The sequence below is a fragment of the Chiloscyllium plagiosum genome, unplaced genomic scaffold, assembly GCF_037043375.1.
Source record: "Chiloscyllium plagiosum isolate Xiang-an unplaced genomic scaffold, Cpla_swu_hap1 HiC_scaffold_45, whole genome shotgun sequence".
In the NCBI taxonomy this organism is placed as follows: domain Eukaryota; kingdom Metazoa; phylum Chordata; class Chondrichthyes; order Orectolobiformes; family Hemiscylliidae; genus Chiloscyllium; species Chiloscyllium plagiosum.
In genome coordinates this window covers 77,340,768-77,352,743 of record NW_028270183.1, presented here as the reverse complement: position 1 = coordinate 77,352,743, position 11,976 = coordinate 77,340,768, and the positions used below count along the sequence as shown (strand labels likewise).

Sequence of the window (11,976 nt, the reverse complement as noted above, 5' to 3'; positions counted from 1 at the left end):
GTGACCGGATACGACGTGGTAACTCTGATTTCTTTGTTCAGATGTTGCCAAAACTGCTGAGCTTTTATCAGCAATTTGTTTTTTTTTTCCCTATTCTCTCCCTGTTCTACGAATTGCTCCCCTCAATTAGCTTAGAGACTTTGTTCTGCTGTACATCAGCTTGCTGACAACACATAGAATTCCAGTCACTCACTCAGAATAGAGTAAATGAATATATAATCCCAGAGGTGTGAAATTCCCCTGCCCTATCACTGTACATTTCCCTGACTAACGCACCTAACCTTCACATGACTGATCACTATGGGCAATTTAGCATGGCCAATATTACTGAACCCGCACATGTCGAAGCAAACCAGACCATCCGAAAGAACCCCACGCAAACACGGGGAGAACTTTCAATCTCCATTTACTGTCGCACGATACTGGAATCAAACACGAGTCCCTGGAACTCTGAGGCAGCAATGCTAACGACTGAGTCACTGTGCTACCCAGTTAAGTTTAAAATTGGGACTGGGAATACAAAAAGCTGCAGTTTAATTTCTGCGACATTCAGTTTCTCCAAAAATATAGTTTTATGGAGTACATCAGTTCAATAAGGCAGTTCACTACCATCTTCTCAAAGGCTGATGGGAATGAGGGATAAATGCTGAGCCCAGCCAGTGATGCTCACGTCCGATGAACAAACGAAAACTTCATCCCTTTGCCTTGCTGCCCCTGCAGATTAACTCAATGTGTTTTAATATCCCAGGACACACAGATCCCTCTCTACGTCAGAGTCCTACATCATCTCCCCATTTAAACTAAAGTCACTGTCGATTCTCCCTGACACTCTCCACTTTGTATTGTAATGGACAGGGCTTTGTCCATTCACTTACCATCGCTACATCGATCTGTTTGACAGCAGCTTACTTCCACTTCACAATTTACTTGTAAACTAGTTTCACCAATAATATACTCAGTTTTTAGATCAAGACTGACTTGAGCAGATGCCTTTTGGAAATCTCAAAATCCTTCTGTCGCTCTCTGTTCCTTATTCAGTGTGTCTGCCTGTTTCGCTCTGCTCGCCCAGAATATCTGTGAATTGCCACATTCATCCGTTATCATTTTGGAGATGCTTCATGGTGTCCATACCTCCTGTACGATCACAGTAAAACGTCTTCACCTCCCTCGGCCCAAGTCCTGGTCATAATTGCCAAACTGTCCAAATATTTGGTGACGCCATCACTCTCCCGATTTGTGTCCAAGGTTGTGGACAATGATGTTGAATCAATTAATAAGATCCAGATTAAAGGAGTACTTGACTGAAAATAAATACATTTCTACTGAGGGACTGTAAAATGTACAGATCGGGATTTCCAAACATCAAAGCTTCATTAAACAATCCTGGATGTCAGACAAACAGGACATTCACACACCTGGGTCAGACTCAAGACTCAATCCCCCCGACACAGAAAGGTTCCTGTATCAAACAACATACGGTATTGGAATCAAATGCAGTTGTTGTGAGCAGGACATGGCACATGGTTTGAGGAAAATTGTCCATGTGGATGTTACGAATCAGGAATCTAATTTAGAATCCAAAATGAACAGAAACAATCCAGTAAAGAACTCTGTAAGTTCTGGAATACATCTATTTTCTTTGAAAATGGGAACCCTCTTGGATGACAATCGAGAATTACTGCGTGTGTGTGCGTGCGTGTGTGTGTGTGTGTGTGTGTGTGTGTGTGTGTGTGTGTGTGTGTGCCCGCGGGCGCGCGTATGCACGTGTGTTTCTGTGCTGATAGTTGAGAGTGAGTTAAATTTCTATCATTTCTCAGGTTATACATATCTTCATAATGTTTGGTTAGGCATCATCGAGGGATCTTTACTCTGTATTTAACCTTGTGTTGTCAATTGATCTCACAGCTTCCTATATACTGTTTTCAAGGCTCAATCAGTTGCCACATCTTATATTTGCTAGTATCCTTTTCAGACTGTCCTTCAGCCACTCAGTGACATCCCAGACTCTGCAACCAGGGAGGCAGCGTGCTACCTGGTGTCGCATCTACACTGTCACAGACATCTGCCTGATGCCCGAACAATGCAATCCCCTTATCACTATTGCTCTCCCACTTCTTTTGTTTTCTCCATTAATTAAATTCAGAGAAGGTTCATTTAAACTCGGAAGCAACAAATGTAACTTTTCGATTTGAAAATGGAGGGAGGCAGAAAACAGGGCCACTGCTGAAATTCTGTCCAAGCAACAATGTTAAACCTTTTCATCGTTCTGTGTTTCCTAACATTTATACATTTCCTGTACTATAGTATTGAAGTATTTCAGGGGGTGGATGCTGCCTTGTTATGGAATGATGAAATGAGAATTAATGACCTAGTTCTCCAAAAATATCTAGTTGCTTTCATTCAGAAAGTGGTTGCTGGTTCCTCTCGTGGCGGCCAGAGGGGATCGCTCTTCCTCACCTCACGGCCCTGGCACGAGTCACCTGTTGACTCCTCTCACTTCCTCAGTGTCTGACTTTCCCCGCTGGTTGTGGCCACTCTTTTTGTGACGTCACTGCGCAACCGCTTGCGTCTTTGAGTCATTCAGGGCATTGTGAGACTGTCAGAAGTAATAGAATGTACAGGGACAGGAGCAAAGTTTACCAGAGAATAAAAATATGCTGCTTGTACAGTGACACTGAGAGGCCAGCAGAGGGCGGCATTTTATCACTTTAAAAAAAAGAGGGACAGACAGTGACAGAGAGAGCCAGATACATTTCTTCATCAAATTTTAATTAATTCATTGATTGATAAACTCACGTTAACACTTCAGGTAATATTGGATTGACATCCTCACTCCCAGCCCCCCCTCTTCTGTCTTGGGTAGTTGTTGTGCAGGTGGTCCTCTTTCTAACAACATTTGCAGCTCTTGGACTGCTTGTGCTCTTTACTCTGATCCCCTCCTTTTTGCAGTTCCTGCTGAGGTTCATTTTACAGTCGGCTACCATACACATAGAAGAACGTAAAGTCTCACACAATCTCATTACTAGGATGAATATTTGAATCATAAGCATTCATATTACCTGTGTGGTATTTCAATAGTACCATGCATTGCTGAAACCTTCAGGACGATGGGCTTATAGCCGAGAAATGGGATTTGTGTGTGTGGATATTCATTGTCTGCCAGGACCATTCGTTAACATGTTTCCCTCTGAGCTATAAAGAACAAATGAACACAAGAAATAGGAGCATGAGACTGGAATTCGGCTCCTCGAACCTGCTCCGACTTTTAATACAATCATGGCCGATCTCATCTATGAAGTGCTTTAAGAGGTTAGGAATGGCACACATTAACTCCCAGATTGCTGAGGTCCTCGATACTTCGCCACGATCGTAATCGATCCATGCAGAGCCCATCTCTCTGGCACTTCACTCATCTCTGGAACATCTGGATAACATGCACACCAATATCAGACTTCTGTATATTGGCTTTAGCTCTGCCTTGAAGACCCTCATGCCAACAAGACTCATCGACATTTCTGAGTCCTAGGACTTTCCTCACATCGAGAACTGGATCTTTAACTTTCTGTCCTGCAGATCACAATGAATGAGGAGAGTTGGAAACCGTGGGCGGCACGGTGGCACAGTGGTGTGAGAAGGCCAAGGACATGTAGGTCCTTGGCCTTCTCCATCGCCAGACCATGGCAAGAGACGCCTGGAGGAAGAGCACCTCATCTTCCGCCTAGGAACCCTCCAACCACAAGAGATGAATGCAGATATCTCCAGCTTCCTCATTTCCCCTCCCCCCCACCTTATCTCAGTGCCAACCCTCGGACTCAGCACCGCCTTCTTGACCTGCAATCTTCTTCCTGACCTCTCCGCGCCCACCCTCTCTCCGACCTATCACCCTCACCTTAACCTCCTTCCACCTACGCATTCCCAACGCCCCTCCCCCAAGTCCCTCCTCCCTACCTTTTATCTTAGCCTGCTTGGCACACCTTCCTTATTCATGAAGAAGGGCTTATGCCCGAAACGTCAATTTTCCTGCTCCTTGTATGCTGCCTGATCTGCTGCGCTTTCCAGCAACTCATTTTTCAGATCTGATCTCCAGCATCTGCAGTCCTCACTTTCTCCTACAGGAAATAGAGCTTAGTGACATGGTGTAAAGACAACAATCTTTCTCTCAATGTCAGCAAAACAAGGGAACTGGCCATTGACTTCATGAATTGGACTGAAGGACACACACTGGTCTCTGTCATTGGTGCTGATTTGGAGGTGATGGACAGCTTCAGGTTCCGAGTAATAAATATCACAAACAATCAGTCTATCCATGTCAACTCTACAGCCAGGAAAGCACATCAATGCATCTACCACCTCAGACGGGGAAGAAAATTTAGCATTTTGGCAATGACTCTGATCAATTTTAATATTGCACTGCAGAAAACATTCTATCCAGACGCTTCGTATGGTAACTGCTCTGGCCGTACTGCAATAAATTGCAGAGACGCATGTACCTAACACAATCCATCACGCAAATCATATTTCCTTCCATTGACTCAGTCTTGAATTCCCACTGCTTCAGGAATGCAGCCAACACAATCAAAGGCCCCTCCCACCACCGCAATGCTCTTTCCCAACCTCTTCCATCGGACAGAAGATGCAAGTGTTTGAAAATACGCACCAATGGATTCAGGAACAATTTCTTCCGTGCTGTTATCAAACTTATGAATGGACCTGTCACATATAGAGTTGATCCTTTTCTGCACCTGTTCAAAAGCTGTGAAACAATATTAAACTGATGTCCTTATGTAAGGTATGATTTGTACTGGAAAGAATGCAACACAATATTCTTCACTGTTTCTCAGAATGTATGACTATCATAAAACAAGCAAAATCAATCTGCATACCATACGTCTGGGACTGGTCTGCTCGATAACACTTTAAACCTATGTCTCCTGTGGTCTGTGTAAAAGACTTCCATTATCCATTACTTCCATGTCTGTCATAATTTCGAAAGGATCTATTTCATATCCCTCAGCCTCGACGTTCATGTGAAAGAAATGATTTGTTATATTGTCCCGCATCATTTATGATGGGAGCTGGCAGGACTGCAGATATTATGTCTGATCCGTGAGTGATGAAGTCAGTTAGCCTTGTCTATCCGTTGCTTCTTATGGTTTCTGGCATGCAACTAGTTCTGTGTCGTAGCTTCACCAGGTTGACACCTTACGTTTAGATATACCAAGTGTACGCACTCATAGAACATAGAATATAGAAAAGTACAACACAGAACAGGCCATTTGGCCCACGAGACTGAATCCTAATGTCAATTATAGTAACTTATACTACGCACCCCTCAACACACTGCTATCATATGCATGTCCAGGAGTCACACCTTCAGCTTCCATAACCAAAGCTGGCAACCGATTCAATGTATTCACAACTCTCTGCGTAAAGAACCGACCTTTGACATCTCCTTTACACCTTCCTCCTAATATCTTCAAACTATGACTTCTCATACCAGTCAATCCTGTCCGGGGGAAAAGTCTCTTCCTATTGATTGTATCTATTCCACACATTATTTTCTATACCTCGATCAGGTCTCCTCTCTTCCTCCTTCTCTCCAGAGAGAAAAGTCCGAGCTTATTCCAACTTTCTTCATAAGACAAACCCTCCAGTCGAGGCAGCATCCTGGTAAACCTTCTTTGCGCTTTCTCCGAAGCCTCTGCATTTTCCTATAATAGGGCGACCAGAACTGGACACAATATTCAAAGAGTGGTTTCACCAGGGACTTGTAGATCTGCAGCAAAACCTCGCAGCTCTTCACCTCAATCCCCCTCCTTGAAAGCCAATACTCCATATGCTTTCTTAATAACCCTATCCACTTGGGTGGCAACTTTGAGGGATCTATGTACTTGCATACCCAGATCCCTCTGCTCATCCACACTGCCAAGGGTCCTATCTTTAATCTTATACTCAGCATTCGTGTTCCTCCTTCCAAAATGCATCACTTCGCGTTTATCCAGGTTGAACTCCATCTGCCATGCTCAGATCTGCATTCTATCCAAGTTGTGTTGCAGCCTGAAGTAACCGTCTATACTGTCGACGATACCTGCAACCTTAGTGCCATCTGCAAACTTACTAATCCGCTCTTCAACCTCCTCATCCAAGTCATTTATAGGAGCTACAAAGAGCAGAGGTCCATGAAAAGAGCCCTGCGGGACTCCAATCAATACTATCTTCCAGGCAGAATATTTTCCATCTACAACCACTCTCTGCCTTCTGCCAGCCAGCCAATTCTGAATCCAGATCGCCAAATCTCACTGTATCCCATAATTCCTGACGTTATCTCCTCTACTCTTCAGTTCTCTTCATCTACTCTTCATTTCTTCGTTGTCATGTCTTTGGAATGTAGTTTGTTTAGAGCCTTGGTAAATTTGGACAGTGCATCTTGGAGGCTGTCATTGAGTTACACCATGCAGAAGGACTGGTTAATACCTACAAACAGTCTCAAATACACTCATTAAAAGACAGGGCTCATAGGAACAGCTGAAATAAAAATAAACCAGGTTTCTTCAGGATTAAAACACCTATCACTGCCGCGAACAGAGAGAGCTCCTGAGCAGTTGAAGACTTCCCTGTATCTTGTTCAGAATCCCAAGCTGTTTAGTTGCCTGAGAACCAATCACATCGTTGCTGGTAGCAGACAGCCTTTGTCAGTGGTGAACTAGTGGTCAATCATCAATGAGCTCCTTGTCACAAACAAAGGCTGCATCTGTGTATAACTCCGTTCATCTCCAATCACATTTCAATTATTGGGTCACTATCAGGTGAATTGCTGTCAAACCTTGCAGCTATCCTCCAATTTCGATCTTTTGTAAGGTCGCTATTTTCACATTTTAGTCCACAATTACACTTAATTCTTTTTTAAAAAAATGTTTTTATATGTATTCGCCCTGAGAAAACTAAAATGCCATTTCAAAAACGCATTTACTTGCAAAATACATGATGCACACTTTTTATAAAAAGTGCAGTCTATTTATTATTTCTCCCTTCTTGCAATGTTATGCAACCTTCGCATTTCTTAAAGCTTTTACGTATTTCACCATTTGTATTTTAGGACAATATATCTGAATTCACATTCGGTTTTCTAGTGATGTGTATAATACAATGGTTACAACAAACGACACCATCAAAATATGATGCATTGTTAATTTGAAACTTTTAAAGAAGGCCAGTGGATTACAATCTTTGTAATTTTGTATTTCCTTGTTCTTTGCTGGGTGGTCTTCGAAGTGCTGAAGATCTAACAGCAATCCCAAAGTCCCCTTTCTGATGGAAGAGGACTTTTCCAATGATCAGTATTGATTCTAATAGAAATATCCTCCAGGTTCTCAATTCCTAATTCATCATCCTGGAACAAGACAGCACGTCGACCCAATTCAGAAGCATCAGCGGCCATTTTGAAAAGTCTGGAAAACGCAGGGATAGGAAAATAGGTTCATCGATTCAAATTGCATTCATTCTTTCAACATTAACCTCGCACTCTACTAACTAAACCACCATTCTCTTATTTCGTTCAAAAACCTGTTAAAGGCGCAGCTGTCCGGACAAAATTATGGACAAATTTCCTGTAACGTCAAACAATCCAAAAATCTATTAATTTCTCATTTAGTTTTAGAAAAGAAATTCTAATAGTAGCACTTTTGCTGTCTCCATCAACAACTGTGCGCTTGTGTATGTATGTCTGTGTGACTGCATGTGCACGTGTGTCTCTTTAAGTCGGTATGTGTGCTTCTGTCTGTATGTGTCTTTGCACATCTCTCTTTTTATGTGATTGTGTCTGAGTCTCTGTACGCATTTCCGTCTGTCACACATACACAGAGACAGGCGCAAAACACACACACACACACACACACACACACACACACACACACACACACACACACACACACACACACACACACACACACACACACACACACACACACACACACACACACACACACACACACACACACACACACACACACACACCTTCAAACATAACCAAAAGCAATGTATCACTTCAAGCCCAAGAGGAATAGTCAGAGGTACCGATATATTGAGGTTTAAACCACATTTCAATTGTCACAATCCCGAAAATAACAGAGACCGTTGCACAGAGTACAGATCCAGAGATACATAAACATGGAGACACACACTAATACACACAATGAGACACAAACACACTCTCATAAGCACAGATAGTCAGGAAGAGATAGATGGGTAGACACACACAGAATCACAGAGACAGGAACACACGATAATGCACACACACATTCAGAGAAACACATGCATAAAGTCAAACAGATTCAGTGTGCAGTAACTAACACTGCGCTGTGTCTAACTCTCTGCAGCACAATCTGTGTCCCATCAGCTCGTTCCCAATTTTTACAGATGAAATGTTGATGACAAATTGGAACAGTCGCGTGAGGTCTCTCAGCGTAATACCCGTGAAAAGGTGAATCTAGTTAAAAGTTCATGTTCTTTTGAGCAACTAACAGACTTGTACACCACATCCGTGTAATCACTGGAGGTCCAGATGTGAAATGGATTGATGATGATGGCAAGTAGTTATGTTCCCCATAATTAGGTAGAATTAACTTGCAGTGCAGCTTGCTCAGCACCACAGTCACAAACATTCTCTGTCTCAACCACCCACACTCAGTAGCATTAAAGTGTACCACAGACAAGATGCACTGTAGAAATTGCCCAAAGTTCCTCACAGAGCAGCTTCCAGAACCACAGCATTATCGCGTGGAACACTGAGCACAGCAGATACACGGGACACCAGTTGACAATGCCACATCAAGCCGCTCGCCACCCTGGCTCGGAAAAACGTCTCAGTTCCACAAGTGCCATTCGTTGGAAATCCTCGAACTCCCCCCACCTTACATCATTATGGGTTTATCTGGACAAAATGAATGGCAGCAGTTCAAGACGCTAACTCATCATCAACTTCGCCAGAACAATTATATCTGAGTAATACGTGGTAACCCAGGGGCAATGAGCCAAACACATTAATGAACCACAAAATAAAGGTCACTGTTTGAAACCCACGTGCTCCAATGCTGAGCTTTTGAATAAATTGTGTCCATATTCGAGAAAATTGAAATACGATTTCATTTGAATTCATCAAATTCTGAACAGGCTTCAGAGGGTAGATGGTGAGAAATTGATCCTGTGGGTCCGGGTATCTAAAACACGATAACACAGTCTCAGGAGTTGAGAAAAAGCTCAGCAGGTCTGACAGAATCTGTGAAGAGAAGTCAGTGTTAAAGTTACACCATTTACAGATCTTTTGGTCATTATTGACAGAACCCTCAGTGTAAGGGTCAGTTTATTTGGGAATGAGATGAGGAGAGAGCGATTATATTCTCTGTCCCTGAGGATTGTTGATGCACCCTGATTGAGTGCATTTCAGATTGGAAGACACAGATTGCTGGTTTCTCAGGGAATCACGGGATATGTGGATTGCACAGGAAACTGGATATGAAATCTAAGTCTAGCTTTGATTGGATTGACTACTAGAACAGACTGAACATGTTAAACAGGCTGTATAGACCTCTCATTCTTTCTTCAGCGTTAACCCCATTCCAATTGTTCAGTAATTATTACTTTTCTAACTTCCTACCGGTCTGCTGAATTCCCCTACTCTCATAACACATGAGCTAACCTTTCCCGTCTCTCGGCAGATGTTGCATGACCTTATCAGATTCCTCTGAATGGCCTGTGTTTATTTCAGAGAGAATTATAACTCCCTATTCCTGATTCTGTGAGAGAAAACATTCTCCAAACCGATTCCTTTAATTCTACTTGTTCACAGAGAAAGGAGGCATTGTTCTGTCCAAAGGCATTACATGCTCATGAGTGCATCAACATATTGTGATGATTTTTAAAATAAAATATATTAAACAAAATGAAATTCATGATGAAAACACGAGACCCAATTCGATCTGTAAGGGCCAGGAATTCAGTCATGCGAGGTGAAAGTGAGGACTGCAGATGCTGGAGATCAGAGCCAAGGTTAGAGTAATACTGGAAAAGCACAGCAGGTCAGGTAACATCCGAGGAGCAGGAGAGTCGACATTTCGGGCAAAACACCGTCATCGGGAATGAGGCTGGGAGTGTCCATCGTAGACAGATAAATGGGAGGGAGTGGGGCTGCGGAGAAGAGAGCGGAGAGCGCAATTGATGGATGGAGGTGGGTGTAAAGGTGATTGGTCGGAGAGGACGGTGAAGCGGATAGGTGGGAAGGAAGATTGGCAGGTAAACAGGTCATGAGGATGGTGCCAAGCTGGCAGGATGGAACTGGGATAAGGTGGTCGGAGGAGGAAATCAGGCAAATGGTAAAGGCCACATTGATGCCCTAGGCTTGGAGGTTCCTGAGGAGGAAGATCAGGCGTTCTTCCTCCAGGCGCCGGGTCGTGAGTGAGTGGTGACAGAGAAGTTCCAGGTCCTGCATGTCCTCGGCAGATTCGGAGGGGGAATTCAATTCTCCCTCCGCCAGTTGTTGTTTTGTATGTTGCTCCTGACCCATCAAACCACAGATCTGTGTGAATGCGCAAACAACCTCTCTCTATACATTTCACTCAAAATAATGTCAATGACAGGACGGATTAAAACAAAATGCAAACTGTGTTGAATGCTGGATGTAGGGAATCATGTTACTGTAGAGCCTTTACAGCACTGAGATCAGGCTTTCGGCCCATCATTCACAAACCAATCTGCACTCCCTCTTGAAACCTCTCCAATTACCCAGATCCCTGTCTGATTGAAGACTCTCTGTGTGGAGTTTGCACATTCTCCCCGTGTCTGCGTGAGTTTCCTCCGGGTGCTCCAGTTTCCTCGCACAGTCCAAAGATGCGCAGGTTAGGGTGGATATGCAACGCTCAATAGTCAATAGTGTCCAAGTGAGTGTTGGTTATATGGTTAGCCATGAGAAATTCGGGGTTACAGGAATAGCGTAGAGGGTGAGACTTGGTGGGATGCATGATGAGCCGAATAGCCTGTGTCTACACTGTAAGAATTTTATGATCCTATTCTCCATCCCATCTATATCTGTGGATGAAGAGGACTATCACCTGATCAACTATCCCCTTCAATGGGTCAACGTTTGTTTTCTATTTGACAAAGAACTGCAGATGTTGCAGATTTGAGAGACAGCACAAAAATTGCTGGGAACCTCAGCAGGTCCGGAGGCATTTCTGGGGAGTGAACCTTTTGGATCCAGTGATTGTTCTTAAGAGCTGAAGGCTTCTGATTCTGGTGTTTTCAGTCCTGTTGAGGTTTTACAAGCAATTTCTTGTTTTGATTTCAGCCCCAGTTCAGTTGGTGACTATCACGGCCTTGTTATGTGTGTTTGGGAAAAGGGACAACAGCTGAGCTAAGCGCGGTGGTGGTGTAGTGGTGAGCATAGCTGCCTTCCAAGCAATTGATCTGGATTCGATTCCCAGCCATCGCAGTGTTGTGGCTTTTCCTGTGGTTTTGCAAGGAAAAGTCTTGAGCACCAACGTTGCATTCTGTGGCGAAATGAATTTGTCAGGTTGCTTTAGGGTTTTCATGGCGATGGTTCCTGTTAATTGCCGAGACAATCCGGGCAGCGTTGCTCGAAAGCTTTCCTCTCTGCTGCCCATTGCTTATTTGAATATTGTTCGCAACATAAGGTTCGTTTTGTTTTGTTCGAAAAGTGAGAGATTGCTATCGTCAGAAACCTTAAAAAATTACAGAAGCCGCTGGAAATTCGGAACAGATTCAACAGCCACTATCGTGGACAGGAAGGAGGTTTAAATGCGTCAAATTTCTTCAAGGTTAAAATACATTCGCACCTCAAAACCATTTGGAAGCTTAAGAATTACAAACATCACATTATACCTTTTTCTCATCCGTTCAAGTTTCACAATTACATTCCGGTAGCAGGAAGACCAGTTTTGTATGGTTTATGCAATGTTACTATAT

At 43.3% G+C, this 11,976-nt stretch overlaps 1 non-coding gene across 1 annotated transcript; it reads left to right on the top strand.

Annotated features, from left to right (window-relative positions):
* Nucleotides 1–11,410: 11,410 nt before the first annotated feature.
* On the top strand, nucleotides 11,411–11,482 carry trnag-ucc (transfer RNA glycine (anticodon UCC)). Its single transcript has one exon. It is a non-coding gene; the product is annotated as a tRNA-Gly (tRNA).
* The last annotated feature ends 494 nt before the right edge of the window (nucleotides 11,483–11,976 follow it).